At 38.7% G+C, this 23327-nt stretch overlaps 1 protein-coding gene and 1 long non-coding RNA gene across 3 annotated transcripts in view; one reads left to right on the forward strand and one right to left on the reverse strand.

The window, feature by feature from the left end:
* SUGCT (succinyl-CoA:glutarate-CoA transferase) overlaps positions 1-23327 on the reverse strand; it is an 878065-nt gene that overhangs the window by 315961 nt on the left and 538777 nt on the right. The gene's annotated exons all lie outside the window — the stretch shown is intronic.
* LOC143649382 (uncharacterized) lies at positions 9240-20602 on the forward strand. The gene is made up of 3 exons (XR_013158965.1): positions 9240-9435; positions 10384-10506; positions 20334-20602. It is a non-coding gene; the product is annotated as an uncharacterized LOC143649382 (long non-coding RNA).

Below are 23327 nucleotides of genomic sequence, written 5' to 3' on the forward strand. Positions count from 1 at the left end.
CACGCACAGAGGATGAGGAGAGGTATTACATTTACACTGTCCAAAAACAGACCCACCAGTAACATCAAGATGCTTTAAACAGGACAATCACAGCAATCCATCCTTTCACCTAAGGACTTGAGGCTGACAACAGAAGAAATGCTGACTTGAATCCAAATAGCAAAGGCTAAAGTATAGCATTACATATCCAGAGACAAAACTTGCTTTATTAAATAGTTCGGGATATAATTGATTTGTCTCTTTATGCCTTGGCTTGTTCCAGAAAGGACTTAACATGGTTTTGTTTGAAATAACTGCGAAACTGCCCAAAGTTTGGAAATTTGTTGTTAAATGGAACTTGACCCTTTGCTGTAATTGTATTTCTTTGGATAATATTTGATGTAAATAACGTATATTTGAATGTGTTAGTTCTTTGTCCCACAGACCTACAATACTGGGCTGCTCAGATAATGACACAGAAAGCAAAGCTGCACAGGTATGCCTGAGTGAATGATACTAATGTTGGTCAAACTTGCCACTTGATTCCTTGAAGAATACTATGTCACAAACAAATGCACTTTCTCTCCTCTTTCCTCCTTCCATAACATTTCAGTATTTATGACCCCCCAAAATGAGGAGAATCTGGGGCTCTGGAATGGGAAGGATCATCTTAACAAATGAGTGAATCTGTCAAATATGATTTACCTGTACTCCTAGAGCTTCTGAGACACAAATGGAAGACACGGCAATGAACACAAAACATTGAAAGTTTTAAAACAGTATTTATTGCTAAGTCTAAAACACTCAAATGCTACAGCTCAATGAGTGCCAAATCAAAATGAGAGTTTTGTGGGGTTTTAAAAGTTTCTCTTCAGAGGATCATTTCAGCTCTATGGAGAGGTGTGATATGTAAGAAGATGGAGCATCTGGCTGGAGACCAATTTGCCTATGAGCCCAAACCAAGTGGACCCATATGGATAGCTTTCATAAAATCATAAATGGTAAAGCTGAAGAACACTCGAGGCTCAGACTGCTTTTTGGCAGCAATAATTAAATTGAACTCCCTGCACTCATGGGATTACTGAAAATTCTGACTAAACCTAAAAAGTCTTCAAATTATCTGATTATTCCCCTATTTATTTATGTTTATCTATAAGGTTTTTTATTTGTCTGCTTTTAATTGGACCATTACAGATTCACAGTTATTCCACCACTCTGTTTAAATGCTCACAGATAACTTAAAAGTAGTCACCTCATGAGAAAGGAAAGTATCATTAGTGAGACAGATAGCAAAGTCTAAGAAATAGATTATGAATAGCAAAATGCAAGACTAGAATTAATGCAAGTGTTTGTTAATTTATTTACAGATACTTAGCTAGCACCGATACTATGCCAGGAACTATTCTAACTTCTTTACAAACCTTAATCTATTGAATCCTCATAACAATCATACGATGTACTACTTTAATCCCATTTTATGGATAAAGAAACTGAAGCACAAAGAAGTTTAAACATCTTGCCCAAGATCACATAGCTGGTAAGTGACAGAACTGGGATTTCAACCCAGGCATCCGGCTCCAACCTCCACATTCCTAACACTGTGCAACCATTCATCCTGATGGGGACTGAATTATGTCCCTCATAAAGACATGCTCAAGGCTCAATTCACATTTGTGTGGGTATGAATCCATTTGTAAACAGGACCTGGGAAGATGTTATTATTATCCAGGTGTGACCTTATTTGTGATGGAGGCAAAGATGCAAGCCAAGGAAAGCCAAGGATCATATCACAGCAAGCCAGCACAATAACAATGCAGACTCTGGGAGAAAGCGTGGCCTGCTGAGTTTGCTGATTTTGAACTTTCAGCCTTCAAATCTGTAAGCTAATAAATTTGTGTTGTCTAAGCCAATGAGTGTGTGGTATTTGTCATAGCAGCCCTAACAAACTGAAACCCATTCATTCAACAAACATTGACACAACACCTGTCAGATCCCTAGAAGCATAGATTTTTTTTAGTTTTTTTTTTTATTGTATAATATAACATATATGCAAAGCAAAGAAAGAAAAAAGCAATAGTTTTCAAAGCACTCTTTAGTAAGTATTTACAGGACAGATCCCAGAGCTTGTCATGGGCTACCATTCCATCATCTCAAATTTTTCCTTCTAGCTGCTCCAGAACATTGGAGGCTAGAAGGAACAAATATTTTTTTATCATCATAATAGACTTTTTTTGCAAAAAATAGTTTATGTACAAAAAAGCAATAAATTTCAAAGCACAGCACAACAGTTGTAGAACAGATCTCAGAGTTTGATATGGGTTACAATTCCACAATTTTAGGTTTTTACTCCTAGCTGCTCTAAGATACTGGAGACTAAAAAAATATATCAATATATTGACTCAGCAATCATATTCATTTGTTAAACCCTACCTTCTCTATATAACTCCACCATGACTTTTGATCTTTCTCCCACTCTTTAGGAGTATTTGGGCTATACCTATTCTAACTTTTTCATGTTGAAATTGGCTGTCAATAATGTGGGGTAGGAACTAGCTGATATTCTGGAGAGAATGGCCCCTCTAGGTTTCGGGATTTATCTGCCAGGGACCCAGCTGGAGGTCTTAGGTTTCTGGAAAGTTATCCTAGTACATGGAATCTTTGCAGAATCTTATATATATTGCTCTAAGTGTCTTTTAGGATTGGCTGGAATGGTTTTGGTTGGGGGTTGGCAAGTTATGATAGGTAGCAATGTCTAACTGAAGCTTGTGTATGAGTGACTTCCAGAGTAGCTTCTCCACTCTTTTTGAACTCTCTCAGTCCCTGATACCTTATTAGTTACACATGGTTGATCCCACAGTGCCAGGGCCAGACTCATCCCTGGGTGTCATCTCCCATGTCTTCAGGGAGATTTTCACCCCTGGATGTTATGTCCCACATGGGTGGAGGGCAATGGTTTCACTTGCAGAATTGGGCTTAGTGAGCCCACATCTGATCAACAAAAGAGGTCCTCTGGAAGTAACTCTAAGGCAAGAATTAGGCATACCTAGAGGGAGGCTAAGTTTCTCTGCTACATACATAGGCTCCACAAGAGCAAATCTCAAGATCAAGGGTTTGGCCTATTAATTTGGATGTCCTTAATATTTGACACAGTATCAAGGGTTTCCTCAGTGGTAAAATTCAATATTTCCATATTTTTTTCTCCCATCCCTCAAGGGACACTGTCAATACTTTTTGATTATCTGCTTAATATATTCTAGGATGTATCCAGGCATTACATTAGACTATACAGGATTAAAGGCTCTCATTCTTATTCCGGGCTCCCTGTGTTTCAATTGTTCAAATGAACTATCCACACAGGTTGAGTTAGATTATGTGCCACAGAAAATTTAGGTTCTAGACAAATCCCTTGATCTCAAAGAGTAGGTGAGGTTCTAAAATAAAGACAATGTATAGGCAGGGATTTTTAAGGAAGGGCTCCCAAGAGAAAACATTTAAGGGAATAAGGAAAGCAGGATAGAGAAGGGGAAAAGCCAAGTAGGGTTTGATTTCAGGTATGGTCCCACCGCAGCCTACTCCCATGGTGTGGTAGTTAAAGCCAGTCGTCAACTTGGCCAGGTGAAGGCACCTAGTTCTGTTGCTACAGACATGAGCCAATGGTATGTGGACCTCATCTGTTGCTGATTATATCTGCAGTCAGCTAGGAGGCATGCCTGCTGCAATTAATGATGTTTGATTTAATTGGCTGGTGCTTAAATAAGAGAGTGCAATGTAGCACAGCCCAAGCAGTTCAGCATACCTCATCTCAGCACTCGCAGCTGAGCCCAGGCCTTTGGAGATGCAGAAAGAAATCACCCTGGGGAAAGTTGTTGGAACCCAGAGGCCTGGAGAGAAGGCCAGCAGAGATCACCCTGTGCCTTCCCATGTAAGAAAGAACCTCAGTTGAAAGTTACCTGTCTTTCCTCTGAAGAACTAATGAAATAAATCCCCTTTTATTAAAAGCCAATCCATCTCTGGTGTGTTGCATTCCAGCAGCTAGCAAACTAGAACACATGGGAAGCAGAAGTATACCACTGTGTGTTCCACTTTAAGGCATAGTGCAGTGGCACACACTGTCAAGGGCTACAAGTCACCCTGCTAGGGATGTCAATTTCCAGGCAGTTCTAGCTTTCCTCTGTGAAGTGGCTCCAGTAGTTTAAGGTCAGTCCTCTGAAGATGGTTGCAAATTCAAGTTGATAGGAGTAGTGTGCAGGAGCTGGGGGACAGAAGCACAGGCAATAAAGCAGAGGCAAGTGATCCGGACAGAGCACCGTAGCACCTACTGTGTGTAAGGCACAGAACCAAACACTTCAACAGCAAGTAAATGAGGTTAATCCACTGCCTGCAAAGAGCTTACATCTTGGTAGCAAAGCTAAGGCATGCATACTTTATATAGGGTAGATGGCAATAATTACTATGAAAGAGCAAATAAATTACAAAAAAAAATGGAGAGAAGAGACTATACAACAATGAAAAAGGCCACTGAAGAGGTGGCATTTGATCAGTGTATTATAAATGACAAGATATGGAGAGATCCATGGTGATCAATCAAACCCCATGAGCAGCCACGCAGACAGAAGACACAGAGCACATTCAGAACCAAATACCACTCAGTAATGTCAGACTTCCACACATAATGAATCCCCATAAAAGCAATAGGAAAACAAAATCTTGGGCACAGCCCTGACCTACTGAATTAGAAGCTTAGGGGAGAGATACAGCAGTCTGTGACTCAACAAGCCCTGCAGGTGACTCTGATGCACACTCAAATGGAAGTGACTGGGCTCTGTCCGAACCATGACTGCAGCCAGGAGGAAGCTCACCTGAGCGCCAGGTGTACAAAGCCACCTGTGACCTGCCCTGCACCACCCTTGCCCATTCCCTCACCCGAGTGAACAAAGGCAAAGGAATTTGGACTGGAAAGCAGTCTAATGTGAACAACAAGCTCCAGGCTCAAGAGATCCAGGGTTCCATAAGACCCATTGGAGTGAGGGAAAAATGACAGAAAAGAATGATTTCATAGACCAGAGGGTGGACCCTGACCCCCCTGAACAGCCATCCTCCCCATCCATCTCCTGGAAAGTTTGGGAAATTCCATGGGAACTGGGTCAGCTCCAGGAGCTCACAAATGCCCACAATGCCTCAGAAGATGACTGGCTGGCTGCTTATGCCTACAGGAGGTGAGGGAAAGCAAAACCAGCATAGTTTGAATATGTTGTGTTAATACATATATTAAATACTGCATAAAAGACCAGATTAGTCCTACAGAAAAATGGTTTAGAAGTGACCAAATATACGTAATACATAAAAGTATACTTTATGAAAGAATAGCATAGTTTAGTAGGACAGGACATGCATAAAAGAGTTATGGAAAGATGTTAATATGGGGATAGGCATACTACATCAGGATGAAGAACCATTGATTGAGCCTGGGAGTGAAATAGACAGAAGTTGAGCTTGTGGTAAATGACTAGCAAAGTGCAAAATGGACTGGAAAGGAGAAACCTTGGAGGCACCAAAACTTGGGAAAGGAGGAAAAATATAAGAGAAATCTGGAGATAAAATTGACAAACACTTGGCTAAGGAAAGACAAGGGAATGTTTTTGGGCAGACTTCAGGTAGCAAATAATGCTATAGACCTCTCCTGCAAAAGTCTGCTTTTCAGCTGAAACACAAAATTCTTCTTTACTCTCAAAACAATGGTTACTAAAACTACCCACTCAATAAAGCATAGCACATAGAATTTGCAAATATAAGTATGCTTTTTAACTCTTACTTTTACCATGGAAGAATTCTGAAATATGGACAAGTTAAATGATTCCAGGTGTCTTTACAACAAATGCATGTGGTCACACTTTTGGCCTAAACCTACAAATACTCTCATTCTCTCACAAAGTTGGCAGACTATAAATCAACAAAATGCTAATCTACATGCCACTAAATTCTTTAGATCTTGTTTGAATAGGTTCAAAGAAACCATCTACTCTGAGAGTTAAGCATTGTCTAATAATCAGCTCACCATAAGAAAGTTAATGGTTGCTAGTGTTGCACAATTAAACAATGATAGTAAATATTTATTGAGTGCTTACTATGTGCCAGGTACTCCACTCTTTACAAGCTTTATATCATGTATTGCTGAGACACGGAGAATTGAATGAGTTGCCCAAGATGGCATAGCTTTTAAGTAGTAAAGCCAGGATTCAAATCCAAATCTGCTTTCCTCTAGAGCCAGAGTTCAAAGCACTAAGCAATTTCCCTTTACACAGTATTTCTTTTAATTTAATCCTCCTAATGCTCTTTTGTGGTAGTCATTATTATCACCAAGTCACAGGTGAAGAACATAAAATCTAGAGATGTTAATTGCCAGCACCCACCAGGAAGATCTAACCTGCATCATCTGAGTCCCAGGGAGCACTGCTCCACTACCTTGTCCAAGGATTATTCTGATTGTGGGCATTCTCAATGTCTCCAAAACACACAAATATTTTCTGGGAAAGGAAAGAGAACATGTGAAATGCAGCATGGCTGAAAGCGCTGAAGGCACACACACACACAAATGATGTGGCAGCTCTGTCAAGGTAACAATGGTGGGGAAGTGTCTACACTTCATTAACTGATGTATCAGTTTCTGTGTGTGCATACATGTGTGTATTATACAGACACACATACATATATGCACACATATTTTTGTTTGTTTGTTTTTCCAGAAAGGGATGAAAATAATCACATGGACTAGCTGTGATTTCTGGAAATCCAAGGGAGAATTTACATATGCTATTATAAAATGTGATTGCCTAGATAAAGAAAACATTAATCAGTCATTTACAATGGAATTAAACAAGAGCTGCATCTTTCAACTTCAACTTCCCAGATCTATTCTATATGATGCAATATCTCAGAGACAATCTGCAGAACAATCACCTAAAGTTGCTTTCCAAATAAAGGCCTTTTTTGTTAACTGGTTGTTATTTTTCTAAAAGAAGTACTCATCTTAGAATGAAACTTTTCCTCACTTGCCTCCAAACCCCCGACTTCTCTCTCCCTTTCTTTAAGGCATCAATATTCATCTCAAAGAGAGGAAGTATAGTATGGCAAAAGTAAATTCAGAAACTCAGCAAGGTATTTTTTTAGCCTGGAACACAAGCCCAAAGGTAATTATTACCTGTCCGATTACTTCCGTAAATTATTGTTGCCATTATGGACATTCTTGGTCAATATTATTTGAAACAAAATGCATTCTGGAAGTAAATTAACTTTAAGTCACAATGACAAGCAGAGATAATTCATTCCCACTCTCCAGGAGGACAGCCAGAACCCTCTTGAACATGGAATGACAGATGTGAGCTCAGCCAGGTACAAAGTTTGCAATCACAGCAACGGCTTCATATAAACAGAAATCAGGGTTTCCCAAATCCTGTGATTAGGTCAGGAAATCTCAAATCCCTGAACCAATTGATTAATACATCTATGATGGGTTCAGGAAACACTGCAGTGGGGGTGGTAGAAAGTAGCTGTGAGAAAGGCTATACTTAAACATAATTTGCCCTTTTTCTTCCGTGCCTTTGGGGAAAGTGTGATGGAAGACGTTGCCCAGAGAGTAATCTCTGTGTTTGGGCAAAGTTCTAGGTTATCATTTATGTATCCTTTTTGCACTTTGATCTCAGTCATGCTGACAAAGAAAATGAGTGGAGCAAGCCAGGGAAACCCCATGAGGCAGGGTAACGGTGACCCAAGAACACAGCACTGAGCAGTTCCATCTGGCCTTGCTGGCCATTGCCGGCCCTGTGTGATCTATTAGTCGTGTGAGGCCAGGTGCGGGGACTTCGCTCCAGGGCTCCCAAGTGCAGCGCCAGCCATTAACTGATTCAAGCATTGGGTAACTTATGAAAAAAGCATGCAACGTGAACGTCAGTTGGGAAATGGTTACAAATTAGAAAAAGAAAGAGCAATCGAGGGCAGAGGGACCTTTTATGCCACAGTAATAAAAGCAACTTCCTCTTTTCCCTAATTTCAGAACCACAGAGTAGAATTCTCTCCATATGAAATTCCTTACGAGTCACAGGCTGCATTAAACCGCCGCCTGTCCCTTTCAATGTATTCACAGTACAGTCACATAGAAACAGATGTTACCGCTTTGCTGTCATGCTGTTAAGGGAAAGTGTCAGTGTGACATGGTCAACAATGACCTGTGACCTCTTGAAAATGATCTGCAAGCACTTCGTAGATACTTTTGCTCTCTCCACAATCCTGAGCCTGAAAATTTGACGGCACGTTCCAAGACCGTGGCGCTCAAGTTTAATGATTGTGATATGCTATGTAATTGAGCTGAAAGTGTCCTCTCACCACTTTCAAGCCATGTGTAATGCTGACCTGCGAAGCATCATGTATGTCATTCTTGCCTCTCTCTCCGGCTGGCTGAGCATCATCATCTGGGAGCAGCTCCCTGTGCCCTGGGTCAGAATCGCCCACTCCCTTATCTGTGTTCTCAAGATTATTTTCACATGTCTGCATTATGGCACACATCCTACCATGTTGTAATCATCCTCTCACATTGTAATCATCTGTATTTATGTTTGTCTCTCCAACTAGACTGTTACGTCTTGTGGAGAGGAAGTCTGTCTTCTGTGGCTTTATGGTCACAGCACCTGGCACAGGTGGTGTCCCATTGGTACATGCTGAATGAATGAAGGAATGCACTACAGTCCAGGTTGATATTTCTTATGACCTAGAACAATATATATTTATTTCTCTTTCTGTCTGTTTTAGATTGCATATTTCCTCATGATATAACTAACCCACTTCTCTGTTTATAAACCTTGTTAGAGATAACTTAAATATGTTTTAACATTATGTATGTAAGTATTGGGTGAATATGTTTATGGAGGTGACAGTAGTCCTGGTAGCATTCAGCCTGGAAGCCAATTTTTTACCACCAAAGAGAAGGTATCCAAAGGAAAAATAAATAGAACTTTATATTCAGAAGAAATTTATAAGGTAAGTGTCTTATATCAGAATGCAACATTTCAATGCAAAGGCCAAAACCCTCCCTAAAGACTTAACCAAAGGAGGGAAAGACCAGGAGAGTGAGAAAGTTGTAATCCATCAAAACAGAAGTGGCCCAAGAGGACAATCAGACAGAGAGCATGCCCACGTCACACAGAGGCACGGAGCACATCACAGAGAGACCATGGAGCAGTCAGGCTCATGTAACAGGGTCCAGAGGGGCTCAGTGAGGGCAGCAGTCACAGCAGAGACTCGGCGTTACAATCTAATAAAAGGCATGGACAAGGTGGTCACAGAAGGAAAAGACTACAGAAGAGCAAGACAGGAAAACAGACAAAATGAATAAAAGGGATGAGGGCAAGAAGAAGGGAGAGAGCTCTTGTAGCAAGACTTTGTGGCCAGATCAGCAGAACACTGGTAATACAGTCAATGGGTCCAGAGGGGAAAAAGGTGTAATATCTGAAGACCTTGCAAAACATCCAGAGCTCCTCGAAAGAGAGCAGAGAAGAGAAGTGTTAATAGGGAAAGGAAAAGAACTATGGCTATACCACCTAGGGAACACTTTCTAAGTGAATTGAAATTGATAGTCAAAGGGAAGTATTTGTTTGTAATGTTCCATTAATTATTTAGATGATATAGTTAATGCTTTCCCCATAGAGTATGATTAGAAGGTTATCGAATAAATCCTTTTTGGCTATAAGTTCCTAGATAAGAGCCCCATAAGGATATATTTTTTTCTAATACAAATGCCCCAATGTAAGGGCATATGAATAGCTCTTCACTGCTCAAGCAGGAGTAAAAAGTTCTTAATCAGATTTGACTTCACTCCTGCCTTTCAGCTAGAGAAGAAAAGAAAGAGGCGGGATAGAGCAGGAGCTGTTTCAGAAAACAAATGAGACCTCATGAAAGACAAAATATTCAAAAGAAGAAGGCATCTGATTGTTAGATAGCAGAATCTGTAGTAGCAAAGGAGGAAATCTAAGAAAATGAAAACATCCAGTCCCTGGAAGAGATAGGAACTATCGCAGGGAAGAAACCACCAGGGCCTTGATAACCTAAGAACATACTGGAAGAATCAGTCACAGACAAAATCTGGGAGGGCTTAAATCCAATTAAAGTGTGCCTCCATTGGGTGGTAAAGCGGCTATAATAAATAACAATTGATGATTATGGATGGGCATCCTGAACTACTGTTCCTAAAAATTCTCAACTCCTCTCTCAAACTCTATGTCTAGCCCTTTAATCATTTTTTGTGAGGAAGTCAAGTAATTTTCCTAAAATAAACCCAATCATGCCATCCTCTGCTTAAAATCCTCTCATTAAGGATTTTTTGTTTGTTTCTTTGTTTGTTTTGTTTTGACGAAGTGTATGGGGCCAGGAATTGAAACTGGGTCTCCAACTGGGCAGGCGAGACTTCTACTGCTGAACTATCCTTGCACCCCCTCCTGTTTGGAAATATTTGGATAGAAGTGATGGCAGTGCATTATGGTGAGTGTAATTACCAGTGCTGAGTCGTGTGTGAAAAGGGTGATTTAGGGTCATGTATGTCACTAAAAAGAAAGCTAGAGGATAAAACATGGGATTGTATAACATAGTGAGCCCTGTGTGGGTGATGGCTGCAGCCGACAGTACAAGTGTAAGGATGTTCCGCCATGAACTGGAACAAATGTATGACACTATTACAAGCTGTTAACAATAGGGTGGAAATGGGAAAAGCTACATCCAATGCAAACTATGGACTATAGTTAACAGTAATATTTTAATATTCTTTCATCAATGATAACAAAGGTGACACACTAAGGTTAAGTGTCAGTAATAGGGAGGTATAAGGAACATGGGAGTTTTTCTTTCCAGAGCAATGAAAATGTTCTGAAATTGATTGTGATGATGAATGCATGATTCTGTGATTATACTGATAGCCACTGACCGCACAATTTAGGTGGAGTGTATGGTGTGTGAATAAAATATCTTTAAAAAAAATCCTCTCCTAACTGCTCTCCAATGTCTGTAAAATGAATTGAGCTGTTAAGCATGGCACTTAATATTCCTCAGAATCTCACCATAGCATACTGTTCCCACTTTATCTTCTATCATTTTTCTCCCCCTCATCCTTTTCTCCTATTACACTAAACTTTTTCAACATTCCAGGAACAGGTGTGTACCTTCAGATGTCTATACTGCCTTTCCATTCATGCTATTTACATACTTAGAACTCATTTTTTACAACTCACACTCCAAAAGTATACTTATCCTTCAAGGTTCTGCTCAAATGTCTTTTTTCTCAATGAGTCTTTCCTTATCCTCTTAGTCACAATAATAATTTTTGTCTATACACTCTAATAGTGTGCTGTTAATATCTGATGGTATCACCACTGGAAATTGACACACTAGAGAGTTGCATGTTTCCAAATCTCCAACTAGATTTTAAACTCCATATGCAAGGTATCCTGTCTTATCATCTTTGTATTTTCCTCCTAGAAGTTTCAGTCACATACTTGTATTTCTTTAATGCTTTAATGTTATACTCAATTTAAATTTAATGATTGTTTCAAGACTAGGATTTATTCCCAGTTATTACAAAAAAAAAAGTTCTAATCTTAAAAGACAACAATACCCATGATTCATTAACCAAGTCTATAAAAAGTCGAGACCATGAAACCAAATATCAAATAAAAGTCCAAACAATGAAGTGGCATGGAATGTCATGTTCACACATGGCACTACCCATGTCATTAATTAGTGGAACAATCTCATCACAGAATCTCACATAGAATCACGCACAGGAATGTCCCAGATAATTGCTGTCATGTATGACCTGTACTGTTAGTTATACATTTATGTGTAGAAATAGTATCTCCTGTGTTTCTTAGCACTTTCAAACATGCCTATTGCAAAAATCTATACCAAGTGTTGAATACTATGTGTTAATTGAGGGAGAGATGAGAAACCTACTATTTACAAAGTGATCAAATTTTCAAAGGCAATCAAAACTATCTCAGACAATTTCTTTAGGTCTTAGATAGTTAAACTGGAAATAGCCTAATGATTTGCAATAAGTTTGACTAAAAAATTAATTACATCATATTTATTTATACTAGACACAAAAACATAAAATAGGATCCTATCCTTTAGGGAGCCTATAGCTCATCTGAAGGATGAAAATTAACACACACCAAAAAGTAAAGAATACAAGACAATATAAAGCTGAGGCCACTAAATTAGAAGATCTGTGTTAGAAAGTTGTAGACAATATAGTTAGGGGTTGCAGGCAAAGATGAAATAAATCAGTTTAGAGTTGACGTGACAAGGAATCACTTTCCATATCCACCAAAGTCTTTAAGAAATATGGATGTACCTCACATAAAAGTTCCACTTGTAAGAGTTTTTCTAAAAGAATAATCAGACATACACAAAGCTACATATACAAAGCTCTCTCATATCACACAACGGACATAATCTTGATATCCAATACTGGATTAGTTAAATAAATTGTGACGCCTCCAAAAAGTAAATACTATGAAATGATGAAAAGTTCCTTTCCTAGGTATATGTGTGTGTAATTGGAAAATGATTATAATATATCAGCATATAGATTATGTATATTTTATAAAACTAATTACATGCACATAAAAGTCTAAAAAGCTGACTTCCTGGAAGATGGCGGCTTAGTAAGACGCGCGGATCTTAGTTTCTTCTCCAGGACACCTACTAGGGGAGTAGAAACGATACAGAAAGCGCCCAAAGCCACAACAGAGATAAAAAAGACAGCGTACCCCATCCTGGAACGGCTGGCTGGCTGAGAGAAGCAGCTCGGGTGAGATCGCCGAGGCGCACGGGCCTTACCGGGCGGGGTGGCAAGCGGCCGGAGTTACTCCCTTCCCCCTTCCCGGGTCGGCTGGGAGAATTGGAGAGGCGGTCCCCTGAAACAAAGACGGCTGGCGCCCACACCACGCGCAGCCCCCGGACCAACTGAGAGAATTGGATCGGAAACTCCCAGGCCGCGGAGAACGGTGACGGGTGGGGGAGGCCCCTTCCAAACCCGTGACTCCCGGGGAACGTGCACTCTCTCGGGCGGGCCGCTGCCGCTGGCGCCCTCCCGCCACGCTTGTTGCCCAGGGCCGACTAGGAAATTCGGACGGGCTCTTTCCCTGGCTGCGGCGACCAGCAACCCTCCCTGCGTTCGGACCCCGGGCCGGCTCAAGCCGTTTCGGCTAGCGAACCCCCAGGACGGCAAGAGTTTTCCAAAGTTTAAGGTCCCACAGCACCTTTTACTGGTGGGACCCGCAGACAAACGGGTGCCACGAGCGCCACCTACTGGGCAGGATAAGAAAAACAGAACCCAGAGATTTCACAGAAAAATATTACAACCTTGCTGGGTCCAACACCAAGAGAAATCTGAATAAATGTCCAGACGCCAGCAGCAGAAGATAACTGTCCACGCTCAAAAGATTGAGAATATGGCTCAGTCAAAGGAACAAACCAATAGCTCAAATGAGACACAAGAGCTGAGACAACTAATGCTGAATATACGAACAGAAATGGAAAACCTCTTCAAAAATGAAATCGATAAATTGAGGGCGGACATGAAGAGGACATGGGCTGAACATAAAGAAGAAATAGAAAAACTGAAAAAACAAATCGCAGAACTTATGGAAGTGAAGGATAAAGTAGCAAACATAGAAAAAATAATGGATAGCTACAATGATAGATTTAAAGAGACAGAAGATAGAATTAGTGATTTGGAGGATGGAACATCTGAATTCCAAAAAGAAACAGAAACTATAGGGAAAAGAATGGAAAAGTTAGAACAGGGTATCAGGGAACTCAAGGACAATATGAACCGCACAAATATACGTGTTGTGGGTGTCCCAGAAGGAGAAGAGAAGGGAAAAGGAGGAGAAAAACTAATGGAAGAAATTATCACTGAAAATTTCCCAACTCTTATGAAAGACCTAAAATTACAGATCCAAGAAGTGCAGCGCACCCCAAAGAGATTAGACACAAATAGGCGTTCCCCAAGACACTTACTAGTTAGAATGTCAGAGGTCAAAGAGAAAGAGAGGATCTTGAAGGCAGCGAGAGAAAAACAATCCGTCACATACAAGGGAAACCCAATAAGACTATGTGTAGATTTCTCAGCAGAAACCATGGAAGCTAGAAGACAGTGGGATGATATATTTAAGTTACTAAAAGAGAAAAACTGCCAGCCAAGACTCCTATATCCAGCAAAATTGTCCTTCAAAAATGAGGGAGAAATTAAAACATTCTCAGACAAAAAGTCACTGAGAGAATTTGTGACCAAGAGACCAGCGCTGCAAGAAATACTAAAGGGAGCACTAGAGTCAGATACAAAAAGACAGAAGAGAGAGATATGGAAAAGAGTGTAGAAAGAAGGAAAATCAGATATGATATATGTAATACAAAAGGCAAAATGTTAGAGGAAAATATTATCCAAACAGTAATAACACTAAATGTCAATGGACTGAATTCCCCAATCAAAAGACATAGATTGGCAGAATGGATTAAAAAACAGGATCCTTCTATATGCTGTCTACAGGAAACACATCTTAGACCCAAAGATAAACATAGGTTGAAAGTGAAAGGTTGGGAAAATATATTTCATGCAAATAACAACCAGAAAAGAGCAGGAGTGGCTATACTAATATCCAACAAATTAGACTTCAAATGTAAAACAGTTAAAAGAGACAAAGAAGGACACTATATACTAATAAAAGGAACAATTAAACAAGAAGACATAACAATCATAAATATTTACGCACCGAATCAGAATGCCCCAAAATACGTGAGGAATATACTGCAAACATTGAAAAGGGAAATAGACTCATATACCATAATAGTTGGAGACTTCAACTCACCACTCTCATCAAGGGACAGAACATCTAGACAGAGGATCAACAAAGAAATAGAGAATCTGAATATTACTATAAATGAACTAGACTTAATAGACATTTATAGGACATTACATCCCACAACAGCAGGATACACCTTTTTCTCAAGTGCTCATGGATCATTCTCAAAGATAGACCATATGCTGGGTCACAAAGCAAGTCTTAACAAATTTAAAAAGATTGAAATCTTACACAACACTTTCTCGGACCATAAAGGAATGATGTTGGAAATCAATAATAGGCAGAGTGCCAGAAAATTCACAAATACGTGGAGGCTCAACAACACACTCCTGAACAACGACTGGGTCAAAGAAGAAATTGCAAGGGAAATTAGCAAATACCTCGAGGCGAATGAAAATGAAAACACAACATATCAAAACTTATGGGATGCAGCAAAGGCAGTGCTAAGAGGGAAATTTATTGCTCTAAATGCCTATATCAGAAAAGAAGAAAAGGCAAAAATTCAGGAATTAACTATCCATTTGGAAGAACTGGAGAAAGAACAGCAAGCTAACCCCAAAGCAAGCAAAAGGAAAGAAATAACAAAGATTAGAGCACAAATAAATGAAATTGAAAACATGAAAACAATAGAGAGTATCAATAAGGCCAGAAGTTGGTTCTATGAGAAAATCAATAAGATTGATGGGCCCTTAGCAAGATTGACAAAAAGAAGAAGAGAGAGGATGCAAATAAATAAGTTCAGAAATGGAAGAGGAGACATAACTACTGACCTCACAGAAATAAAGGAGGTAATAACAGGATACTATGAACAACTTTACGCTAATAAATACAACAATTTAGAGGAAATGGACGGGTTCCTGGAAAGACATGAACAACCAACTTTGACTCAAGAAGACATAGATGACCTCAACAAACCAATCACAAGTAAAGAAATTGAATTAGTCATTCAAAAGCTTCCTAAAAAGAAAAGTCCAGGACCACATGGCTTCACATGTGAATTCTACCAAACGTTCCAGAAAGAATTAGTACCAATTCTCTTCAAACTCTTCAAAAAAATCGAAGTGGAGGGAAAACTACCTAATTCATTCTATGAAGCCAACATCACCCTCATACCAAAACCAGGCAAAGATATTACAAAAAAAGAAAACTACAGACCAATCTCTCTAATGAATACAGATGCAAAAATCCTCAATAAAATTCTAGCAAATCGTATCCAACAGCACATTAAAAGAATTATACATCATGACCAAGTAGGATTCATCCCAGGTATGCAAGGATGGTTCAACATAAGAAAATCAATTAATGTAATACACCATATCAACAAATCAAAGCAGAAAAATCACATGATCATCTCAATTGATGCAGAGAAGGCATTCGACAAGATTCAACATCCTTTCCTGTTGAAAACACTTCAAAACATAGGAATACAAGGGAACTTCCTTAAAATGATAGAGGGAATATATGAAAAACCCACAGCTAATATCATCCTCAATGGGGAAAAATTGAAAACTTTCCCCCTAAGATCAGGAACAAGACAAGGATGTCCACTATCACCACTATTATTCAACATTGTGTTGGAGGTTCTAGCCAGAGCAATTAGACAAGAAAAAGAAATACAAGGCATCAAAATTGGAAAGGAAGAAGTAAAACTATCACTGTTTGCAGACGATATGATACTATACGTCGAAAACCCGGAAAAATCCACAACAAAACTACTAGAGCTAATAAATGAGTACAGCAAAGTAGCAGGTTACAAGATCAACATTCAAAAATCTGTAGCATTTCTATACACTAGTAATGAACAAGCTGAGGGGGAAATCAAGAAACGAATCCCATTTACAATTGCAACTAAAAGAATAAAATACCTAGGAATAAATTTAACTAAAGAGACAAAAAACCTATATAAAGAAAACTACAAAAAAACTGCTAAAAGAAATCACAGAAGACCTAAATAGATGGAAGGGCATACCGTGTTCATGGATTGGAAGACTAAATATAGTTAAGATGTCAATCCTACCTAAATTGATTTACAGATTCAATGCAATACCAATCAAAATCCCAACAACTTATTTTTCAGAAATAGAAAAACCAATAAGCAAATTTATCTGGAAGGGCAAGGTGCCCCGAATTGCTAAAAACATCTTGAGGAAAAAAAACGAAGCTGGAGGTCTTGCGCTGCCTGACTTTAAGGCATATTATGAAGCCACAGTGGTCAAAACAGCATGGTATTGGCATAAAGATAGATATATCGACCAATGGAATCGAATAGAGTGCTCAGATATAGACCCTCTCATCTATGGACATTTGATCTTTGATAAGGCAGTCAAGCCAACTCACCTGGGACAGAGCAGTCTCTTCAATAAATGGTGCCTAGAGAACTGGATATCCATATGCAAAAGAATGAAAGAAGACCCATCTCTCACACCCTATACAAAAGTTAACTCAAAATGGATCAAAGATCTAAACATTAGGTCTAAGACCATAAAACAGTTAGAGGAAAATGTTGGGAGATATCTTATGGATCTTACAACTGGAGGCGGTTTTATGGACCTTAAACCTAAAGCAAGAGCACTGAAGAAGGAAATAAATAAATGGGAACTCCTCAAAATTAAACACTTTTGTGCATCAAAGAACTTCATCAAGAAAGTAGAAAGACAGCCTTCACAATGGGAGACAATATTTGGAAATGATATATCAGATAAAGGTCTAGTATCCAGAATTTATAAAGAGATTATTCATCTCAACAACAAAAAGACAGCCAACCCAATTACAAAATGGGAAAAAGACTTGAACAGACACCTCTCAGAAGAGGAAATACGGATGGCCAAGAGGCACATGAAGAGATGCTCAATGTCCCTGGCCATTAGAGAAATGCAAATCAAAACCACAATGAGATATCATCTCACACCCACCAGAATGGCCATTATCAACAAAACAGAAAATGACAAGTGCTGGAGAGGATGCGGAGAAAGAGGCACACTTATCCACTGTTGGTGGGAATGTCAAATGGTGCAACCACTGTGGAAGGCAGTTTGGCGGTTCCTCAAAAAGCTGAATATAGAATTGCCATACGACCCAGCAATACCATTGCTAGGTATCTACTCAAAGGACTTAAGGGCAAAGACACAAACGGACATTTGCACACCAATGTTTATAGCAGCATTATTTACAATTGCAAAGAGATGGAAACAGCCAAAATCTCCATCAACAGAAGAGTGGCTAAACAAACTGTGGTATATACATACGATGGAATATTATGCAGCTTTAAGACAAGATAAACTTATGAACCATGTAATAACATGGATGGACCTAGAGAATATTATGCTGAGTGAATCCAGCCAAAAACTAAAGGACAAATACTGTATGGTCCCACTGATGTGAACGGACATTCGAGAATGAACTTGAAATATGTCATTGGTAACAGAGTTCAGCAGGAGTTAGAAACAGGGTAAGACAATGGGTAATTGAAGCTGAAGGGATACAGACTGTGCAACAGGACTAGATACAAAAACTCAAAAATGGACAGCACAATAATACCTAATTGTAAAGTAATCATGTTAAAACACTGAATGAAGCTGCATCTGAGCTATAGGTTTTTGTTTTGTTTTGTGTTGTTTTGTTTTGATTTTACTATTATTACTTTTATTTTTTTCTCTATATTAACATTCTATATCTTTTTCGGTTATGTTGCTAGTTCTTCTAAACCAATGCAAATGTACTAAGAAATGATGATCATGCATCTATGTGATGATGTTAAGAATTAATGATTGCATGTGTAGAATGGTATGATCTCTAAATGTTGGGTTAATTTCTTTTCTTTCCGTTAATTAAAAAAAAAAAAAAAAGAGAGAGAAGGGATAATTGGAGATGAAGGGATACAGACTGTACAACGGGACTGGATATAAAAACTCAGAAATGGACAGCACAATACTACCCAATTGTAATGCAATTATGTTAAAACACTGAATGAAGCTGCATGTGAGGTATAGGTTTTTGTTTTTGTTTTTTTTGGTTTTTTTCTTTCTATTATTGTTTTAATTCTTATTCTGTTGTCTTTTTATTTCTTTTTCTAAATCGATGCAAATGTACTAAGAAATGATGAATATGCAACTATGTGATGTTATTAAGAATTACTGATTGTACATGTAGATTGGAATGATTTCTAATTGTTTTGTTAATTCTTTTTTTAATTAATAAAAAAAAAAAAGAAAACAAAACAAAACAAAACAAAAAAAAAAGTCTAAAAAGCTGTAAAGAGAGGTTAACTCTGAATAAAGGATTAAGGAAAATGCTTATTTCCTTCTTTTGCTTATCTCTATTATCTTCATTTTTATGATAAATGTGTATTTCTTTCATAATAAGAAAAATAAATACTAAAGGATTTTCCTAGTACCTCAGAGCAATCTGGCACTCAAACGCAGCACTCCCTTCTCTTCTTGCCATGTCCAAAAGAAGATCTAATAAGATTAAGCCCATGAAAGCATTTTGAAATGAATAAAATGTTCTAGCAAATAAGAAGACACAGCCATTATAATTTCCTAAGGAAGGGTTTCTTGAAATCATTATGGAGTTGGGGAAAGCCAGAGGCTAAGAACTCAGCCAGAAAGGTGCTGTAGAAAGAGGGAATACAAAATGAGGGGATAGACTGGGGCAGAGCAAAAGGGAAAGCGAAGATTGCGGTGGAGTGACTCAATCACAGGACTGAATTTTAATTCCAGCTGCGCTACTGTGCCCTGGAATAATTAAGCCACTTCCCCTATCTAAACCTCTGATTCCTCATCTATAAAATACGTGCTTAGACAAGAAATCTACAGAGTCCTGTTCTGTTCTATAAATCTAAGATTCTATTAGCAATAGGAAACAATACTTACATGCTTTTATTCACATATTCCATCAGTGCTGAATAAGTAATGCACCAAGCAAGCTTTTGGACATCATGGTCTAATTGTGGGGCCTGAAATGCTCTGTCTTTTGGCAAACTCTTTACAGTATCAATTATTTTATATGCTTTGCAAACATATAAGGAAGAAATTGCCCCATTACTTTGAAATAGGGCTGTTTTAAGTTAGCTCTCTTTCTTATCATGGAAAAAGCCAAGAATGACACATTTTGTATCATATAATTTTTAATCAAACATGAAGTAACCTGAACACTTGATGCAATTTGAATTTACTGCTTAATATACAAGGGCTAACCTGAGATTCTAGTAGTCCAGATAGCTATGCCAGTTGCTCTGTGTTCATTTCTTTCCCATAGTTCTGTTCTATGCTACGGTTACCTATTCTTTAGTCTGAGCTAGCCTAGGAGGAAAGAGCCTTATGACATTTATTCCAAGTAGAAATCCCATGTCAAAGTTGAAAGACACTGGAGTACCTTGCTTAAAGATGAACTTCTAGGATGTTGTAAGTCATATGACCTACATTATATACTGTTCTGGTTCCACAGATACACATGGCTCAGCCAATCTTATCAAATTAAGACAATCCTACAACCAAATCGCTAGGCAAAGAAGCTGGAATTGGCTGACTGAGAACGCATACCCTCATCCACATTCACCAATGCCATCTTCATCCTAATCACATAGTACTCCGGGTACTTCCTGAGTCAGAAGATTAAAAGAACACACCCATGATTCTTCTGTGGCTAGCATATTTAATTATTCCCTTTATGCCTATAAAAATCAAATAGAAAAAAAAAGAAGAGAAAGAATAAAGGGCAGCACGCTAAATCTCTTTCCAGCCTGTTGTTTGATCTCTTAGAATCTGGACACATGGACCAGTTCTTACTTTCATAAAATTCTTTTCCTTCCTTTGTCTTGGGTTCTTTTTCATCACTAAACTTGAATCTGACAGAATCTAATGTCCTGCAGTGTTCAGGTAAGGTCATATTTTACATCATAATTTTATTTCTGGTCTTGGCAGTAAACTTAGAATTAGCCATTAAGTCAGGATTTTTCATCTAGTCAACTCCAGGAAAAAGTACAATAGAGAATGGAAGAAAGATCCAGAGACCTTGGCCAAAACGAACTATATTAAACCAGAAGAAAAATATCTCACTTGTGCTCCAATAGGAAAGAAAAAAGAAAGGCTCAACATTTTCATCGCTGATTGAGGAATTCTTCCAGCAGAGGGGCTCTGTGGAAAACCTTTCACTGACCTTCATCCAGGAAAACCTAATATGTCATGACTCCTTACAACTCTACTACCTCCTAATTCCATGCTATCAATTGAGGTTTATGAGATCTAAACTATTATTTCTAAAGAGGGAGAAAAAAAAGGAGAACTTGTTCCGAAAATAACCGGTTCTCCATCCTCACCTCCTTTCATTTATAAAACAAGCCATCCAAATCTCTCAGGCTATTTTTCCACAGGCTTGTTTATAGTGTGGTAATGATTATGCTAATACCAGCTGGGAATACTTCTATGTGGACATGTTGTGTGAGTGTGGGAGGTGGGGAGAATGGGGTCTGCATAAGTGCATTAGGAGAACTATTCGATAAAATTATAGTACACATGTATCCCTCTTTCCATATTTACTAGTTTGTTGCAAGCTCTTTCTCAAATGGGAAATAGACCATGTTTCCTTTGCAGAGGGATGGTTATTGAATAACGAAGACCATGTGTTTTGCTATGTCTTATTTGTCCGAATACTCTGCAGCTATTTAGTAAACCGAATTAATAACTGTATGCTAAACTTATTTCCCCAGTGAAAACTTCTGGCTACTAATGGTGTCAGTATCTGCCCCTCACTGTCCTCAGGAGCACAGGTAATCACAATGTAACCAAAGTCCCCACTGGCTTCTGAGCCAGGAGAATGCAGCTTTCACAGTATGCAAGGGAAAACTGACACCCTCTACTTGAATGATATTGTTTAAACAAGCAACAGAGTATTACATCACTTTCCCTACAAAGAGAAGAGAATGTGAAATTTCAGAAAAGACAGATCGCTATTTAATGTGTAACTTGTCACCATGGTCAGCTTTAGCATAATAAAATGCACATGGAAAACTCCTTGCAGCAAGCCTGCTGCACAGCACAGCCCTCTCCTTCGTCTGGGTCAGAGGGTGTGGATGTCTCTGAAGGAAATGCTATCTCCCCTTCTCTCACACACCCACGAGCTGCACAGTGAGCTTCAAATAACCTTTCTGGGATGTGTCTACTGGCTGCTGGGGCACACAGGCAAGAGGCTGGCAGTGAGTTTCAGTGAGGGGGGAGGGTTTGAGGAAAAAGAAAGAACCTTCTCCCTACTGATCAGTCAAATCCACAACCATATGGCAGCAATACACAGGAGACCTTGGTGTGTGTACAAACTGCAATTCTGGTAGCAAATGGATCTCAAAGTGGATCTCTAGTTTTTCTTTTACTTTATTCCAGGCTAGAACACCTCCTTATGAGGTATGAGTTTTGCCAGATCAATATCAAGGAAGTTTTCTGCAAACCTGAAAGCAAATGGGCTCCTGTTCTCATGATAAAACTTCCAATGAGTGTTGGCAGTGAGAGAGATCTTGTAACACCTTTGTATTTCAAATATACCACCTTTGTTCGAAATCCAATATATAGGTATATATGCCCATTATTAGAATGTACTTTATAAACTCCTTATTGAGGGGATTTTTGTTTCATTTAGGCATCACAACTAAAACATTTTATTCATTTCATGGCATGTTCACTCTCTCCAAGTAAAAAGTCTCACTGGTGTTTTCCGATACAAAGTTAAAAAGTTCATTATAATTAACACATAAAAAATATTTTTAACAGTTAGAGTCAGAAGTTGCAAGAGTTAATAGTCCAGTCCAGCAGATAAACTTTTGCAGGTTTCCATCTGAAAGTCATAACATAACCTTTTATTCTGTGTGTCATTGGTACGGAAGGTTTTTCAAGGCAGAGTTCTTGAAACTGCAAGATGTTAAACAGATGTACTGTAGAGTCTTCCAGGTTTAAACTATGAAGAGTCCGTTTTCAGTCTGTGTGCCGTATCCCTCCTTCTTTTATTCTTTTATCAAGATCTTCATGCTTGAATATTTCTTTTGTCAAACTGTTTTGTTGTCATTGTTTAAAAAGCTGCATGTTCGTTTAGAAGTACCAGATTTTAAAACATGTTCATTTTGAACTAAATAAAGAATACTAATTTAAGTCTTGCCATTTAAAAACTTAATTTCAGCAGGAAAACCTCTGCTGCCTATGGCAGGTGCCGGAAATCCAATCCCAGATGTTTTGATGTGTAAATAGCAAGGGAAGGATTTGAGAAATGGGTAGAGATGCAAGAAAGGGGAAGGCATAAATAAAAAACAGACTTGTTGAAATTTCATTTCACATAAGTCTATCACTGAGAGGCCTTTCTGAAACATTTTGGGTTTTGTTTTCCTTTGGCGGGCTTTTATATGTAACCACGCCTCATATGCCTCATACTGCCAATGTCACTTACCAAAATTTAGAAATG

This window comes from Tamandua tetradactyla, chromosome 1 (assembly GCF_023851605.1).
Source record: "Tamandua tetradactyla isolate mTamTet1 chromosome 1, mTamTet1.pri, whole genome shotgun sequence".
NCBI classification, from domain to species: Eukaryota; Metazoa; Chordata; class Mammalia; order Pilosa; family Myrmecophagidae; genus Tamandua; species Tamandua tetradactyla.